Source organism: Stenella coeruleoalba (assembly GCF_951394435.1).
Source record: "Stenella coeruleoalba genome assembly, chromosome: 19".
NCBI classification, from domain to species: Eukaryota; Metazoa; Chordata; class Mammalia; order Artiodactyla; family Delphinidae; genus Stenella; species Stenella coeruleoalba.
In genome coordinates this window covers 54760520-54778206 of record NC_137165.1, presented here as the reverse complement: position 1 = coordinate 54778206, position 17687 = coordinate 54760520, and positions in this window count along the sequence as shown.

Sequence of the window (17687 nt, the reverse complement as noted above, 5' to 3'; positions counted from 1 at the left end):
TTGTGGCACACGGGCTCAGTAGTTGTGGTACACGGGCTTAGCTGCTCCACAGCGTGTGGGATATTCCCAGACCAGGGCTCGAACCCGTGAGTCCTGCATTGGTAGGCGGATTCCTAACCACTGCACCACCAAGGAAGTCCGAGAAGCCATTTTTGGTCAAAGCCATTTCGTAATCTAAGCCTGGCCACAGTGCTTGCCCTTGAACAGGTCACAGTAATTAATGGTCTTAAGGGAACAAAAGAATGCAGAGACAAAGAACTGTTATCAGGCAAGAGAATTAACAATAGTAAAGATAATATATCAGTTGTAAAGACTGGCAGTTCTGTTTCAATGGTAAAGATTAGCCTGAGGTGCTCAACCACCAAATCAATGGCACCTAAGGGGTGACGATGACCTTTCGTGACTTCTATCCACTAAAGCTTGGACTCTGTCCGCTGCCCAAGCCCTTCATGAAAATGCATGTACCCTTAGCTTAAACCTTCCATAAATTTGCTGCTCAGAGAGACACTGCTTTGGGAAAGATCCTTGGTGTTCTCTTTACTTGCTGCAGGTAATAAGTCCTTTCTTCTCCTGATTTTGGCTTGGCCGTGTCTTTCGGCTTGAACCTCCACCAAGAGGCGAACCCGGTTTTTGGGTAACATAACCAATAAGATCTCGTGCCAATAGCAGTGCGTGCCTTCCATGATCCAGTCACTATGTTCAGTTTCTGCCTTGCCCTCTCTCGGAACACTTGCACTGGGATCTTTTGTTGAGGCGCGTGGGCTTCTCTAGCTGTGGTGCGTGGGCTTAGTACCCCAACCAGGGATCAAACCTGGGTTCCCTGCATCAGAAGGCGGATTCTTAACCACTGGACCGCCAGGGAAGTCTCCCAGCAGACATGTTGGCTGCAGCCTCATGAGACACTTCAAACCGGACCTCCCAGATAATCCACTCCCTGATTCCTGACTCCCAGAAACTGTGTCATAATAAATGTATATTGCTTTTGTGCCAATAAATTTCACGGTAATTTGTTACGGAGCACTAGGTAGCAAATATGTGTTTTCCTATCTCAACCGAGGCAGTGTGCATGGTCAGTTAAGAGTATAAGTTCCGAAAAAACAAAAAAGAGAACAAGTTCTGGAGTCAGCTATCACTTACTAGTTATTGACTCTGAACAAGTTACTTTGGCTTCTTTGAGTTTCCTCATTTTATAAGCATGTAGAACAATTGTATCCACTTTAGAGACTGTTGGGAGGATCAAAGGAGTTAATGCATAACTTATAACAGTCCCTGGCACATAGTAAACATTAGCTATTGTTATTATATGGGTGAGAAAAGAGCTGCTCGGCGGCTGGGCTGAGTCCTGGACCCAGGTCTCCTGACTTCCTGCCCAGTGCTCATAGCTTAACTGAATGCCTGGGGATAGATGCCCCGTGAGTCTATAATTTCTACCATTCTCTCCCCCTGCAGCTGGCCGTTTTAGCTGCAAAGCCCTGTCAACAGCTGGCTGCACACATTGTGCTGGTCGTGGGGAGACAGCCAGTAGGAGTCAGACTGTGATCCAGCCCCCGGAGAGAACGCCTCAGCCTTTGCAGGAGGCGTGTTAAAAAAGCATGCAAGAAGGATCCCTGGTGGTCCGGTGGTTAAGGCTCCACGCTTCCAATGCAGGGGGCACGGGTTCAATCCCTGGTCGGGAAACTAAGATCCCATGCGCCGCGCGGCAAAAAAAATTAATTAATTAATTTTAAAAAAAGAAAGGCATGCAAGAGCAGGCAGCAGCAGGCTGGGCACCATCTCAGGGGGCTGTTCTGGATCACATTTCGTTGCCAGGGTGGGTCCAAGAACAGGAATGAGCCTTGGTTAGGAATGCCCAAGAGAATGGACAACCGGTTTGAAATGCAGTATTAGGGCGAAAGTGTTGTCAGGGGTAAATCTCTCTGCACGGCTGCTTTCGTTTAAGCAGATCAAAATGACCTTGGAGGGGCTTCCCTGGTGGCACAGTGGTTGAGAGTCCGCCTGCCAGTGCAGGGGATACGGGTTCGTGTCCCGGTCCGGGAGGATCCCACGTGCCGCGGAGCGGCTGGGCCCGTGAGCCATGGCCGCTGAGCCTGCGCGTCCGGAGCCTGTGCTCCGCAGCGGGAGAGGCCACAACAGTGAGAGGCCCGCGTACCGAAGGAAAAAAGAAAAAAAAATGACCTTGGACAAGCAGAGGCCAAGGAGCCTTAAGTCTGTGGCTCCTGCCCCACATCTGATAATAGGAAACAGTGAATGCCTGCAGTAAATGAGGCAATGGGGAAAAAAATCAGAAATAAGAAAAAGCAGGGGCAGGTGAAGTTTACCTTTGAATGAGCAGTGTCACCTATGAAAATTGGACGCAAAGAATTTCCAGGTGTGCTTGTAGCTTTCCAAAGACTCCTCGTGGCAAGTGTAGCCGTGTGGAAAATATCAAGTGAGGTTACTGGGTGTGGTTTTTCCAAAACTGTCACTGAAGCGTGGTAGAATACGCCGCCCCAAAATATGCCTCTTAGGCGCAAGGATTATCTTGAGAAACAACACACAGAGGAGAAACTCTAGAAGCAGAGCCGCAATTACCCTTTGGTAAGAGAAATTGACATTGATAGGGGGAATCTCCATTTGTAGTGGTGTCGCCCACTCTGTGCCAGGAAAAGAAGGGTGGCTTTAAATCCTGACAGTCTTATCAGCGGGGAAGGTGTTGACAGAAATCTTCATAACCTTACTCACTCTTGTTTATCACACTGCTTTTCCTTTCTCCCTTTTTTTTTTTTTTTCTTTATCTTTTGGCCATGGCACGTGGCAAGTGGGATCTTAGTTCTCCGATCAGGGACCGAACCCACGACCCCTGCCTTGGCAGCGTGGAGTCTTAACCACTGGACCACCAGGGAAGTCCCCAACACCTCTCTTTTGTCTTAAGCTGAAGATGGTATCTAAGTCTGAATTCTAAGCCACCTCTTTGAGTTACTCGCTTTTCCCCTGGTTATTCCCCATGTATACATGAGGTAAACATGTGAATAAACATGTTTGTTTTTCTCTTGTTAATGTATCTTTTGCTACAGAGTTCCCAGCAGAGAACTTAGAAGAGTAGAGGGAAAATTACTTGCCCATAACAGCACCCAAGGCCCTCGCTTCATCTGACCTGCATTTTCTCTGGAGCTCTACCACGTCCACAAAGAGGAGTCTGGGTGAGAAGGGGCAAGAGCAGACATCAACGGAAAATAATTCAAGATAACTGCCTCTGACCTCCAGGGAGAGGAAACCTACAAGGGGTCAGCTCCTGAAAAATGTTTCTGAGGGCTGGTCTTTGAGGGCTGGCACACAACTTTCTTCTTGCGCTCTGGTCCCCCTTCCACCTCCGGGACCCTCATCTTCCAACAGACAAGAGTCTGGGGGCTTCAGATTATGGGTCTGCCCAATGCCTCTCACTGCAGCATTGCGCCCCTGAGGACTCCACATTCTAACGCACTCTCATTACTTCTCTCTCCATGAAAACCCCGCTGCCGGGAGTGTGTTCATTTAATCACGCTGCTCTCCAACCACTCACCCTCCGGTCAGCTACTGTTCCTCGGCCCCAGTTCTTTTCATCACTTTGCGTTCCTGGGAAGCGTCTGCTTGTCTTCAAGATAGATTTGTATTTCGGTGACTCTCAAATTCTATGAGACACAAGCATCGCTTGGAGAACTTGTTAAAATACAGAATCTGGGGCAGATTCAGAAAATCTATAGTCTTTTCTAAATTTTTATTTTATTTTATTTATTTGGCTGCCTTGGGTCTCAGTTGCGGCACACGGGCTCCAGAACGTGCGGGCTCAGTAGTTGCAGCGCAGGCTTAGTTGCCCCGCGGCATGTGGGATCTTCGTTCCCCGACCAGGGATTGAACCTGTGTCCCCTTCATTGGAAAGCAGATTCTTAACCACTGGACCGCCAGGGAAGTCCATTCATTTTTATTTTATATTGGAATATAGTTGATTAACAATCTTGTGTTAGTTTCAAGTGTACAGCAAAGTGATTCAGTTATACATATACATGTATCTATTCTTTTCCAAATTCTTTTCCCATTTAGGTTATTACAGAATATTGAGCAGAGTTCCCTGTGCTATAGAAAATCTATAGTCTTGATAATAAGCCCTAGGTTATGATGAGACTTGAACTCCGAGGAACCATGCCCTAACTGGGATGATTTCAGACCAGACTGGAAAATATTTGGCAGCCAAATAAATAAAGACAAAGGAAGAGAAGCCTAATAGTGACTTCCCGATCCTTAGTCATGCCTTCAACACAGGAGGGCCAAAGAGTGGATGTGCGAAGGAACAGAAAACTGCAAGGCTCTCATTTCCTGGAACGCATCCCTTGTGGGTCTGTTCTGTGCTTCCCACCCTGGCTCCACCCTTATGTTGAAGGAAGGGGGACCCCTTCCAGGGCCCGAGAGTGGGCTCTTGTCTAACACTTGGAAATGAATTGTCCGAGGAGACACACGTGCTGACAAAGCAAGAGACTTTTTTTTTAAATCTATTTTTTAAAATAAATTTATTTATTTTATTTATTTATTTTTGACTGTGTTGGGTCTTCATTGCTGCGAGCGGGCTTTCTTTAGTTGCGGCGAGCGGGGGCTACTCTTTGTTGCAGTGTGTGGGCTTCTCATTGCGGTGGCTTCTCTTGCTGCGGAGCCTGGGCTCTAGGCGTGCGGGCTTCAGTAGTTGTGGCATGCGGGCTTCCGTAGTTGTGGCATGCGGGCTCAGTAGTTGTGGCTCACGGGCTCTACAGCACAGGCTCCGTAGTTGCGGTGCACGCGCTTAATTGCTCCGTGGCATGTGGGATCTTCCCAGACCAGGGATCGAACCCATGTCCCCTACACTGGCAGGCAGATTTTTAACCCCTGCACCACCAGGGAAGCCCAAAGCAAGAGACTTTAATGGGAAAGGGTGCCCGGATGGAGAGCCAGCGGGGTAAGGGAACCCGGGAGAACTGCTCTGCCACGTGGCTCGCAGTCTCAGGTTTTATGGTGATGGGGTTAGTCTCCCGGTTGGCTCTGGCCAATCACTCTGACGCAGGGTCCTTCCTGGTGGCTCGCGCATGGCTCGGCCAAGATGAATTACAGCGAGAAGGATTCTGGGAGGTTGGTAGGACATATGCACTGGCGTCTGCTCTCTCCTTTTGACCTTTCCCAAATCCTTCCAGTTGGTGGTAGCTTGTTAGTTCCATGTTCCTTACCAGGACCTCCTGTTATAAGATAACTCATGCAAGTGATTACTATCTTGCCTGGTCAGGGCAGGTGGCTTCGGCCAGTGGTTCCCCCAACACGCTCATCCTCCAATGGCCCTCATTCCCCAAAAAGCAGGGAAGCTGCCCACCTGGCTGTGACGACACAGAATCCTTCACGGGCCATCCGCGCCAGTTGTGTTTTTCCACCTTCCTCTCCTCATAGGTGACTTGAACGATTCTTGGTTTGACCTTGGTTCTCAAGGGCAGTGTGCATCATTAATCATATTTGGCAGTGGGGAGAGGGGATTTTTACAGACAGCCACTTAGGCTTCTTCTTGGCTAGAGACTCAAATTCCATAGCCCAGAATGGAACCGAGAAATCTGCTTTTTAAACAAACACAACAACGGACCCTGAAGCTGTGCGCTGACGTTTGGGAAAGCCTAAGGACAAGCTTGTTTCCATTTTTGTGAGTTGCTTTCTCCCTACACAGACTGGCAGCGGAGGAAGACGAGCCTGGCACCGGAAGGTCCCAAATCACTGGTCCCTCCAGCCAAGGGTTCTCAGATCCGTGGTTTCATGTATGTAATCTCTGCAGCAATCAACAGGGGAAGAGGGGCAGGGATTATCACCTCATTTTACAGATGAGCAAGTTCTGTGCTCTTTGGACAACTCTGTTGCCCTTTCCAGCTCTAAAAGTCTATGATTTCATGGCAGGAGATCAAAACACCGGGCCTAAGCTTTACGTCCATCACTTGTGACCTTAGGTAGGCTCTCTTCCCAACTTGGCCTCTAGTTCCCACATGAGGATAATAAAACCAGGCATCATCTCAGGGGGCTTCTCTGAGGGCTCTCCCAAAACAGGTTAATCACGGGGGCTTAACTTTGTTGTAAATTGGGTTTGATTATGACCCTAGTCTTTTGTCACCCAAACTCAGTCTTCATACATGATTGTTTGTACTGCAGAATCAGATCTTCCCATCTCAATTTAAGAAGGAAGGAAGGAAGGGAGGGAGGAAGGGAGGGAGGGAGGGAGGGAGGGAGGGAGGGAGAAGGCTCTCAGAGGAAATTCATCATTGGATTTAAATTTGAGGGACTGCACCAGAATGCCAGTGGATGGGTTAACGTGGCAGAGTGGGTATGAGGACAAACTATAAAACTAAAGGAAAATGACTACAGGTTGTGTGGTGTGAGTGACAGCAAGAATGAAGGCTGTTGTAGCCGAGGGCTGAAGTATAGATTGTTTATGGCCAGTCCCCACTTTAGCAAAACCACAACTGCTATTAAGACACTCAGATGCACCATCAGTGGTTCTGAACTTTGTATGATGATTTGAACTCTGCCTTATCATCGGAGGGAAAGCAAACAGCACGTCTACCAAAGGGGCTGAAATTTCAGCTGCTGCCAGGCGTCCCGGAGCTCCATCACAGTCCCAGAATAGCGCAGCTCGGTTCCCAGCAGCCTCGGGCTGCACCGCAGCAGCTGGGCTTCCGGCAATGGAGCTGGAGTCGAGCCTCAAGCAGCGGCCGGAACAGCTGGGACCGAACTCCACCCAGATGCCAGCTGGCTGGCACTGCCCTGCTGGAGGCGCCATGTCTGGTGAGTGCAGGCAGTTCTGGCTCTCCTGTGGCACCCTGACTCTCCCCCTGTCCCCTTGGGGTCCTGGCTGAGTTTGAGAGGACCCTCAGGGTGCCCCCAAATCCCAGGCGAAGGGGTGGGGGCAGAGACCGTGTCTTTTGAAGGCTTTGGGTCATCTAGGCTGGTGGCTGGCGAGGCTGATGAAGGGCAGAGCCGTCCTGAAGGTGGGCAGGCTGCGGTGTGCAGAGAGAGGACGTGACCACAGCGGGCTGGCGGCCACCAGGAGAACAGGGCTGAAGAAGGGAGAAAGGGCAGAGAGGGAGACATACAGGCCAGCCACAGGCCAGGCAGCTGCCCAGTGCAGCGCTGTCGTGAGGCTGGCTTCTGAAGGCGATGGGATTGTTGGGAGAAGGGAGAGGGGCTGAGAAGGAAGGCTGCAGACTAGACAGCTGGTCAGCTCTGTTTCCAAGGTCCTTCTCCTGTACTGGCCCATGCAGAGCCTTCATCTATTTATTCCCTTGCAAATTTTTTTTTTTTTTTTTTTTGGCTGCGCTGCACGCCATGCGAGATCTTCCCCGACCAGGGATAGAAAGTGTGACCCCTGCACGGAAGTGCGGACCGCCAGGGAAGTCCCCCTGGCAAATACTGATCGAGGCCCTGTCACGGGCAAGGATAGACCAGGTACACATCTTTCCCTCAAAGAGCTTACACCCTGGTTGAAGACATGAGACATGTACATAAACAAACATTCGTAGAGCAGAAAATGAGCTACATAAGAGATACGAAAGCGCTTTGGGACATAGAACAGCGAAGTTAAAACCAGTCCAGCAGAGTTAAAACCAGTGGGGTTCTAATCCAGGGCTAGTCCCTTAGCCTTTATGAACCTCAGTTTTTTGGGTTTTTTGGGGGTTTTTTTGTGGTGCGCGGGCCTCTCGCTGTTGTGGCCTCTCCCACTGCGGAGCACAGGCTCCGGACACGCAGGCTCAGCGGCCATGGCTCACGGGCCCAGCCGCTCCGCGGCATGTGGGATCTTCCCGGACCGGGGCACGAACCCACGTCCCCTGCATCAGCAGGCGGACTCTCAACCACTGTGCCACCAGGGAAGCCCAAACCTCAGTTTGAAATTGAACTCCTAGGGTTGTCAAGATCAAATATATATAAAAGACACGGAAAGTTGGACAGTGCTACACAGAGGTATAAACTATCATGGGTGTTGTTGCATTATTTGATCAGCCAGTGTTTGTGTGTCTCTGAGCTTCTTGGCCTGGGATTCTGGGAGGCGGGGATCTGAGTGTGGAGCTCAGGACAGCAGCCAGGCCAAGCCTAGACCCGGAACCCACCCCTTCCCCCTAGAAAAGGCTGACGGCATCCCTCAGGTCTTAGCCCATCATTCCACCCATTTTATTATAGGTACAGAGCAGTATCCTGGGGGCTGCAGGGGAGGCTAGGCATGAAATCTGCTCCTCACTGAGCCTATCATGGAATTACAGAGGCCAGATATCTATGTATAAAATATAATTAACTGTGCAAAGCAGCACAAGATTGGCAAATTCATGCTAGAGGGGAAGCTTTGGGAGGGCAGAGGGAGGAGTTGTATGGGGCGGGGTCACCAGCAAAGGCTTCTGGGAGAAGCAGAGGCTTTAAAAGGGGAACGGTTTAGAGAGGCCGGGAAGGGGCACCCTGGATTGAGAGTGGGGGACATTGTGAGTGAAGCCACAGGAAGGTCAGTCCGGTGGCCAGACCCAGAGCTGACCTCTCAGGCTGCAGTGGCCGTTTCCTGTGGGGAAGAGGAGGGAGAGGAGGTGGCCAGTCCAGGTTGAATGCAGGCTGCAGGGGCCTTAAATGCTGGGCAAGGGAGTTAGATCTTTTACTCAGAGGGAGTGGGAACCAGTGACGATCTTAGGAGCAGAGAATGCCAGGGGTAAGTCAGTGAATGTCCCGCAGCAGAGGGGGTTTGCAGGTGACTGGAGGTGTCAGGGAACGGAAGGAAGACTGCAGGCAGGGTGATTAGGTTGTGTGTGTGTAACCCCAGTGGGAGGGTGCGCCTGCCCTGAAATGTTCTCACAAGGGGGGCGTGGGGGGGTGTGAGGGGAGACTCTTCCTCAAGGAAGGGAAGGGGGACTAAACACTGCTGTGTACACATTTCTTTTCTGTTTTTGGAAGGGGCGGGTTGAGGGGCCTGAATCCCTGGACCCTGGTTCCTAGATTCACTCAGTCTATTGACGGAGGTTCTCCAGACCTGGGCAGCTCAGAAAATGCAGCTCTCTCCTTCTAACAGGGAGCTGGTTAGTGGCCACTGAGCCATGGGCAGGGAAGGGGGGAGAGGGAGAGGCAGGTTTTGTGGTCACCATGGACGGGCTCAGCGTCAGGTGACATTCCGGCAGGTTCTGCCCTAGGCCCGCTTCCGGGTACCCTCCCAGAGGGGTCATCCATGGGCAGCGGGTTGTGGCGAATGGGTGTTTATCTCACCTGCTCCCTGGCCCCTGGCTTCCTGCTTCTTAAGGGGCCACCTTGGTACCTGGGTCCTCTCAAAATGCCAGGTGGTATCAGGCTGCTCTAAGCCGGCAGTTCTAGGAGCTGAAGAGAAGAGGAAACTTAGCCAGACACCGCAGCCTGGGCAGGAACCAGTTAATGCGGAGCCTGGGAGCAAGGAGAGGTCAAACGCAAAATCTGTTTACCAGCTGGTTTGGGGACACCCAGCTGCCGAGTGCAAGATTCCAGGCACCTACCTGTCAGGGGGCCAAGAGCCTCGCCCTCAGCTCAGCGAGGGACTACGTCTGCTCCACGGGGGCCAGGGGGCCAGGCGGCAAGACCAGGGGCACTCAACCCTCTAGGGAGGGAGAGCCGGCCTCCCAGTCCCCGGAGGAGGAAATGGCTCCTGAAAGAGATTCTGCACACTGAACCGGCAATCCAGGACCCCTGCTACCCAGGCAATAGGGAAGCCCCTCTAGGGAGCAGAACTGACCTCGAGCACCCCCGGGGCCAGCTCAGCTGCTCCTCCAGTGCCCCAAGTTGGGTTGCCAAGGCCCCTACCCTGCATTCTAATGCAGGGCGTTGCCGGCCCAGGGGAGGTGGTGTCTCCAGCAGGTACTGGGCTTGCCTGCTTCCCAGGAAGGCCTGTGGCCAGTGGGCAAGGCAGGTACGGCCCTGTTTGCATGGTGTTTGCAGTGGTCCACCCCAGGGTGATGGGGAAGGTCAGCAGGGGGCTGCCCTCCAGGGGCCATGTCTCAACTCTTGCTGCTAGGGTTCAAACCATAGAATAAATGGATCTTCCGAGTGTCAGGTTCGGTGCCAGATACCGGGAACAACAAAACGAGTGAGACGTGTCCCTGCTATTGAGAGGACAAGAATTGAGAAGGCTAAGATACACCGAGATAAATGATAAATAAACCAATGCATACTAGGCTGTGGGTAAACAGGGCAGCTCGCCACGGTTCATTCTGGGGAAAGCGAGGAAAGCATGGCAGAGAAAGGGACATTGGAGCTGAGCTTCGAGGCTGGGCAGGTTTTAAAAACCTTTGGTCAGACAGGGAAAGGGGGTTGGGGGAGGAAAGGAATAGCACAGGAGAAGCCCAGAGCATGGCACAGCGAGGCCGCTACAAGAGTTTGGATTAAACACTGCTAGAATTTTTTTTTTTTTTTGGCCGCGATGCATGGCTTGCGGGACCTTAGTTCCCTGACCAGGGATTGAACCCGCGCCCCTGACAGTGGCAGTGTGGAGTCCTAACCTCTGGACCACCAGGGAATTCCCACTGATAGGCCTTTTTAACTGTCAGGGGACTAAGGCTCAGAGGGGATGGACCAGGAAAGGAGAGGTTGATCACTGAGCATCTGAGTGTCAAGCTTGTGCGAGGCCCATTGTAGACATGGCTTCGTTGCAAGGATTGGGGGTGGCGCTATCCTGACCTCTTTATAGTAGAGGAAAGTGGGGCTCAGAGCAGTGAAGTGACTTGTCCAGGCCATACGACCGGCAAGTGGCAAAGTTGCACCCCACCCTGGGCCTTGTCACTAGCTTAGACTCATGCGGCTCAAAAAGGAATTGTTCCAATGCATAAAGGTAGTTTCGATCAGCCGGCGGCCAACAGGAACTCACACACCGTGCTGGGAAGGAGGGGTACAGACGCTGTCCACACAATCCATTGATCCAAGATCTATCTGAACAGTGGGAAGGCAGTGTCCCTATGGGACCGCTTCTCAAAGTGTTACCTTTCGGGGAAGATGGGAGTTCAGAAAGGCTTACGTGCCGATGTATTATTACATTGGGCGAAGGGTACCTGGGGGCGCAGATGAGTCTGCGGTTGGAGCCTTTGACGCAATGGCGCCTCCCACCAAACTTCTCTCCCGGCCACTGGCCATGTCCATCGAGACCCACAGCTGTCCAGCTCCCAGGGCTGGGGGTGAGTCTCTCAGGATCTCCACCCTCCAGTGTTCCTGCTATTGACAGGCCCTGGGGGATTAAAGCCAAGGGCACCAGGGATCCTGGAGCCTCAGAAGCCCCAGGTCGTCTGCCCCGAGGGCCTTCCTTTGTCTTGAAGGCGTATCCTGTTCCAGAGTGAGATGTTCCAGAGTGAGATGGGGCGGAAAGGGGGAGAGCAAACCGTTCTCAGAAAACGGCCCTACATTTCCACTGCCCTCAGGGCACAGGGCTGGCTGGGGGCAGAGCTCATTCACTGAGGTGTCCAGGCCTGTTTCCAGACCACCACCAGTGGGTGGCCAGGCACCGGATACCCCAACCTGGCCCCTGCCTGGGCCCGGAGGGAGGGGTGAGACTTGCCTCATGGGAGAAGTCTCTGGAGGGTGAAGGAGTTCTCCACGATCGAGACAGATCCCGAATTCCCCTGTGTCTCCCTGAGGTCACTTGTATCCTGGTCTCCCCACCACTTTCCCCACCCCTTTCCCAGGCTCCTAGATCTGGCTTTAAACATATGCTAATGAGGGACCCCTCCCAGCAAACTTGTTTCAGCGTTGGTTGCCCAGCTGATGAAAACTAGTCAGAGGTTAGAGTGACTGATCTGTTTCGGGAAGGTCTGACCTGCTGCTCCCCCTTTCAGGGTGGGCCCCCCACTGCCTGGCCCTTACACAGGTCTGCACGTGCTCACGTCCGGTGTGTGTGTGCGCGGGGTCGTCCCTGAGATGCAGGAGGTGGAGTTATTAGGGGAAGGAGACCAAAGGCACAGCAATGCGCTCTTCCTCTCAACATTGAAAAGAATTGAAACAATTCAGTCCTCACGTTTTCCAGGCCAGCCAGAGAGGGCCAGGCGCAGGAAGAGATATAGGGTTCTAGAAAAGCAGGGCCTCACCGCCAGCCCAGGCTGCTAAGCAAACATTCCCTCCAGGAGTCCGAAAACTGGTGTGCGAGGGGAGGAGCCAGCGTGGGGTTTATCGCTCCGGCAGCTCCGGGTGATTCAGGGAGTTTGACTTCTGGTTGTCATAGATGGAAGCACGCAAACAAACAGCCCGGGAGGTCCCCTCCCCTCTGCCTGCGTCCTCCCCCACCTTGCTACCCCCAGCCCGAGACCAGCCGCCTCCCCCCACGCTTCCCGCCCTCCTCCCGGGCGCTCCGGGCAGAACCAACACGCCCAGCCGCCCGCCCGGCCACCGACTGACTCCGACCGCGCGCCTCTGGCGATCCCCCAGGCAACTCGGCGTCACGAGAACCAGCACCCCGGAGACCCGGCGCCCGGCCCTGCCTCCGCGTCCCCTGGGCCCCGGCCAGGCGCAACAAGCACTCCCTTCTCCGTGCGCCGCGGCCACTCCGGGCCTCCGGCGCTTGCCAACTAGGCCCCGCTGCGTAGCCCACCTCCCGCGGAGCCCGCAGCCCTGGGGGAAGGCAGCGGGAAAATCTCTTGTTTACTGGGCCGGGGTGATCCTAGGTTGGATTCGCTTCCCCATTTCTGCAGTTCCCCTTCTGCTGATTCCTGGGACCGGGGAGGAAAGGGGGGCAACCCGCCGACGCACCCCGGGATAGGGAATGAGGTTGGGGTACGGGGAGGGGGGAACTCGAACTCGTGCAAAAGTCCCCGGGCGGCGGCAGGGGCGGGACTCGGTGGCCAGGCCGATGTGTCACGGAGCGCAGAGACCGCGGGGGCCGGGTTAAACACTGTACTTCGGGGAACTGAACCGTGAAGGCTAATTAGGACAGGTCCGAACAGGGAACGGGGACACGGGGAGGGGAGCGCGCGCTAAGGTGGACCGTGTCCCGGCGATCGCAGGAAACCCAGGCGCCGGGTAGTCGGACCCAGGGCGACTTCTGCCCACGGTCCCGAGTGGTTCTGGGCCCGGCCCACGGCGTTAGGGGCGCGCGCGGTGTTGTTCCCACGCACACTTGGTGAGCCGGGTGCCGGGGAAGGATCGCGCGTGCAAGAGGTGGACGCTCGGTGTGTGGTGTGTCCACGTGTGCAAGCTCGGGGAGGGCAGAAGGCGCGACAAAGACAGACTTTGTATCTGAGTGTGCGCCTCGCTCTAGTCCGGAGCGGCGAACTGTGCCCCGCGTGTGTCTCACGGGAGAGCCGGGACGAAGGTGACAAAGACTAGGTGTCCGCCCCGGAGAGACGCACCAAGGTGGCCCCCGCGCGTGTTTGTGTGCGCGCGCGCTGGGACTCGCGGAGAGGGAGAGCCCGCCCGCGAATTGTGTTGGGCTGCACCCCAAACCGCTTTCCGGAGAGAAAACCGAGTCCCGAAAGTAAGTGCGCGTGAGTGTGCGCGCGCCCGCGTGCGGGGGCGTGGCAGTAAACAGCAGCAGCCCACAAGCCGGCCTGGCCAGAAACTCCGATCTCCCTCCCCTGCCGGAAAGTGCGTCTAGTCGCAGCCTGGAGGTGAGTCGGGGATGGGTGGGGGGAGGGCCGGCCGGGCTTTGTTACTGTGTAAGCTGATTGCACGTACCTGGAGCGCCGCGGGCGCCCGATAAGCTCCTCAATGGAGGTGATGTCACGGTGATGCAGGCGCCGGCCCACCCTCGCTGCGAGAAAGGAGCCGAGCGCGGGCAGAGGCCAGCGCGAGGGCGAGAGACGGAGCGCAGCCAGCTCCGAGTCCCGGGGAGAGGCAGGCCCTGCGCCCCGATCCCCCGCCTGAGCCCCGCCACCTCAGACCAGGGTTGGGCCTGGCCCCGCTCTCTGCGCCGAGTCCCTCCCACCCCAGCTCGCGCCCCGCCTGGACTTGGCCCCAGACGCCGCGCCGGAGCTGGGCCGGCGACGCGTCCCAGGTAAGGGCTGCAGCCTGCTCGCTCCGCCCTCCCCTCGGCCGCCGGGAAGAGTGGGGTCGGGCTGGTGGGGAGTGGGCGAGGGTTGAGGCCCAGGGGTGGCGAACCGGGGGGCGGAGGACACCGCTCCTACTTCGCTCGCTCGCAGAAACTTTCCAAAGCGGAGCAGGCTGGGGACTGGGGGTGTGGGAAGCCCGGCGCTGCGGCTCGGAGTTGGCGGCGAGGGAGAACTCCACGATCGGGGTCTCCAAGGACTACTCCCTCCTCCCTCGCAGCCTCTGCGTGACTCCGCGGCCAGTAGTGACTGGGGGGCCGGCGTCCTCTCCGCGGCCCGCTACCGTGGATGGGGAGGGCAGGTTTCTGGGACCTGAGGAAATGGGAGAGAGGTTGGCCCCCTGCTCTTTCTGTTCCGCCATCCAGGGGAGCGTGGGTGTGGACCCCGGTCCCGGCGAGAGGTATAGGGAGGGGAGGGCTCAATCTTCCTGCGGGAAGTTCGGAACTTCGGTCAGTCGTAGGCCCTCTACCTTTGGCGGCGTGGCTTCTAGATCCCTTCTCTTTCCCCGCTCCTCCCTCACGCCCCACGGGGTTTCCTGCGCCCTTCCCAGCCGCGGAGGTGCAGTTGCGCCTCTCCAGCCCCAGCCCCACAGTTTCAAATCCAGCAAAACGCAGTCATTGAAAAAAACCCACGTTCTTGATCCTAGAGCTCAGGGACCCGAATATGTTGAAATAGGGTTTTGTGCTCTTGGAGGTTCCCTGCCTGGGCCTTTATCTGTGGCTGGGGAAGGGCGTGCCGCTGGGGGGTGGGGCGCATTCCGGAGTGGCTTTCCAGAGCGGACCCTTGGGTTGAGGACTCACGTGTTTCAGAATGTTCAGGGAACTGGGAGCCGAATATCCACCCTCGGTGTGAAGGTCTAAGCCTGGGGTTCCTGGAAGCCCTCAACCCGCCCCCCCCAACTTGGGCTCTGAAGCAGCCCCGTACAGGTACAGGCATCTCCGACCCCTCTTCTTATTGGTTGGTTTAAACACCAGAGCCCCCTGAACAGAGGAGTAAGACGGCAGGACCTAACCGGGGGCGGAGAGGAAGGAGGAGATGGATGGGAGAAGGGGAGGATGTGGGAAGGCTGCCAGTGGGTCCATCCGTCTCTCTTCATGGGCTGCTGAGTGGCGGCAGACCCGGCAGGAAGGAGGCTCCTCTGTGGCTCTGCTTAGGCGCCTCGGAGAGGGGTCTCTACATGGTCATGGCACCCTTGAAGGTCCCTGGCTGTGGGTCTATATCTTACTCTGTCCCTTGGAGCCCAGGAGACAGACCAAGACCGCAGTGTGAAGCTCGTGTTGCCCTTTTCAGGATGGTTCTCAGGCTTTCGTGTAGATGGTCGGGGAGTGAGGAAAGGTGAGAAGGCCTGGCTGCCTCATCCTTGCTGGGTGAAGCCCATTCAGGGCTGGCTGGGCCTCTGAGCCACCACTCTGCTGAGGTCTCTCTGCCTCCCCTGGGAGAGGGAAAGAGGGAGGAAGGGGATTCTGGAACTGGATTGGGCTGACTCAGACCTGAGCTGGGGACTGAGTGGCTGAGCCTAGGGAAAGGCCGATTTCAGAGGTGATTAAAAATACTTGTATAACTGATTCCAGGGAGGTGAAGCAAAAGGGCCCCTTTGTCCAGAAAATAATCTGCAGCTCGGCTGGGCTGCAGCCATGGTGTGGGGGGAACTCATGGGACTGAAGGAGGTCCCCCTCCTTGGTCCTACTGAGAACCTTTTTTAAAAAAAAATATTTATTTGACTGTGCCAGGTCTTAGTTGAGGCACGCGGGATCTTTAGTTAGTTGTGGCATGTGGGATCTAGTTCCCTGACCCGGGATCGAACCTGGGCCCCCTGCATTGGGAGCTCGGAGTCTTAACCACTAGACCACCAGGGAAGTCTCCCCTACTGAGAACCTTAAAGCAGGAGACGCGACTCTAAAATGAAGAGGCCGGACTGGGATGGGGAGAAATGGGCACCAAATCCGTTCAGTGAATGCTTTTCGAATGCCTACTGTGTTCAGTGCAAGACTAGATGTTGCAGGGGATGCTAAGAAAAACAAGTCTTGTTCACTCCCCTCAGACCTTACAGCCAGGTAGGGGAGACGCCTACGCACACAATTCTAACGATCGAGGCTCAGAAGACAGCCTGGAAGTGCAGGCTCTAGGGACCCGCAGGAGGGAGCGTCTCAAGGCAGAGCTGGTCTGTTTCATCCTTTCCCCCTTGGCCGCCATCTTCAAACACAGCATCCCTTGGCTGGCTGAATCTGCATTCCTGGATGTTGAGGGACACTGGGCTGAGCTTTCTTTAAGTCTCCTGCTGGCCTCCAAGGGTCGCTGTCCCAGGCATTGGACAAGAACCAGGCCCAATGGGTCCGATTTCCCCACTCGAGTTGGTGTCTGCCTGTCTCTCCACTCCTCCACTTTGAAGTTCCCATGTTGGTGGGACCGACAGGCTTGAAGGGTAAGGTCCAGGGCCAACAGCAAAGTGAGAAGGAAATTGGGGTGCGGGCTGTGAAGCTTCTCTGGCCCTGGCCCAAGCTCTTATGAGGTGTTGGATTCTCGCAAGGTACAGGCAGGTATGGCTCTAAGAGCAAGATAGACCAAGAAGAGGGATTGACATAGTGGTCGCAGGCTAAGTGGGAGCGGCCTTGGTGCTTTGTAATGACGTGGATGTTATAAGATTCGAACTTGTAGCGTGGACTTAGCATCCTTTCCCCCACATCCAGCCAGGCCTTAGACTTTATCTGGGAAAAGATCTCCATTAGGTCTTACCTTTGGCCTTGGTCTTTAGCGGGGGATGAATGTGTCCTCAACAAATCGATTGCCTATGCTTTTTTCCCCAGACTTAAATCTTAAAGCACAGCGCTGGTTATGCCCTCATCATTTAAAAAACAGCCTTCAGTGGCTCCCCACTGCCTTTATTTATTTATTTTTTTAACATCTTTATTGGAGTATAATTGCTTTACAATGATGTGTTAGTTTCTGCTTTATAACAAAGTGAATCAGTTATACATATACATACATATGTTCCCATATCTCCTCTCTCTTGCGTCTCCTTCCCTCCCACCCTCCCTACCCACTGCCTTTAGAATCAAGCCCTAAACTCCTTCCCTGTAGTGTCTCTAATCTGTAGCCAGCCAGCTGCAACCTCCCTTTACAGACTCAGTTCATATTTGGTGAATTTGATTAGAAACTGAATAAAATGCTGTTGGGAGGTGTTCTTCACTCTGTCTTTTCTGACCCCCTCAGCTGGGAAGAACTTCCTCCTCTGTGTTCCTGTAGCACTTTTCTCTCCCCAGAGGTAAATTCTTTTGTGTGACACTTACCTTATTCTTCTTTGGGTAGTTTTCTTGTAGACCTACCTTTTGGACTGTGTTTGTTCATCTTTGTATTTTCCACTGTGCGTCTAGGGGAACTACTGGGCCCGGTCCCCCTAGACGCACAGTAAATATTTGCTGATTTGGAATATTTGTCTGTTCTGACCTGGGGACCCGGCGGAGGGAGATGGGATGAGCAGCTCTTGAAGATGTGCAGATTGCCGGAGGCTAAGTCTGAGTGACCATTCTCAGGGTTCATACCACATCTCCAGCTTCACCCCACGGTCTAGCTGTTTTGCTGTGAGCCAGAAATACTCATGAGGGAGTTGAGTGCCTAGGACCCCATAGCACGTTATCCATTAATTATCTCCCGGAGTGGTTCAAT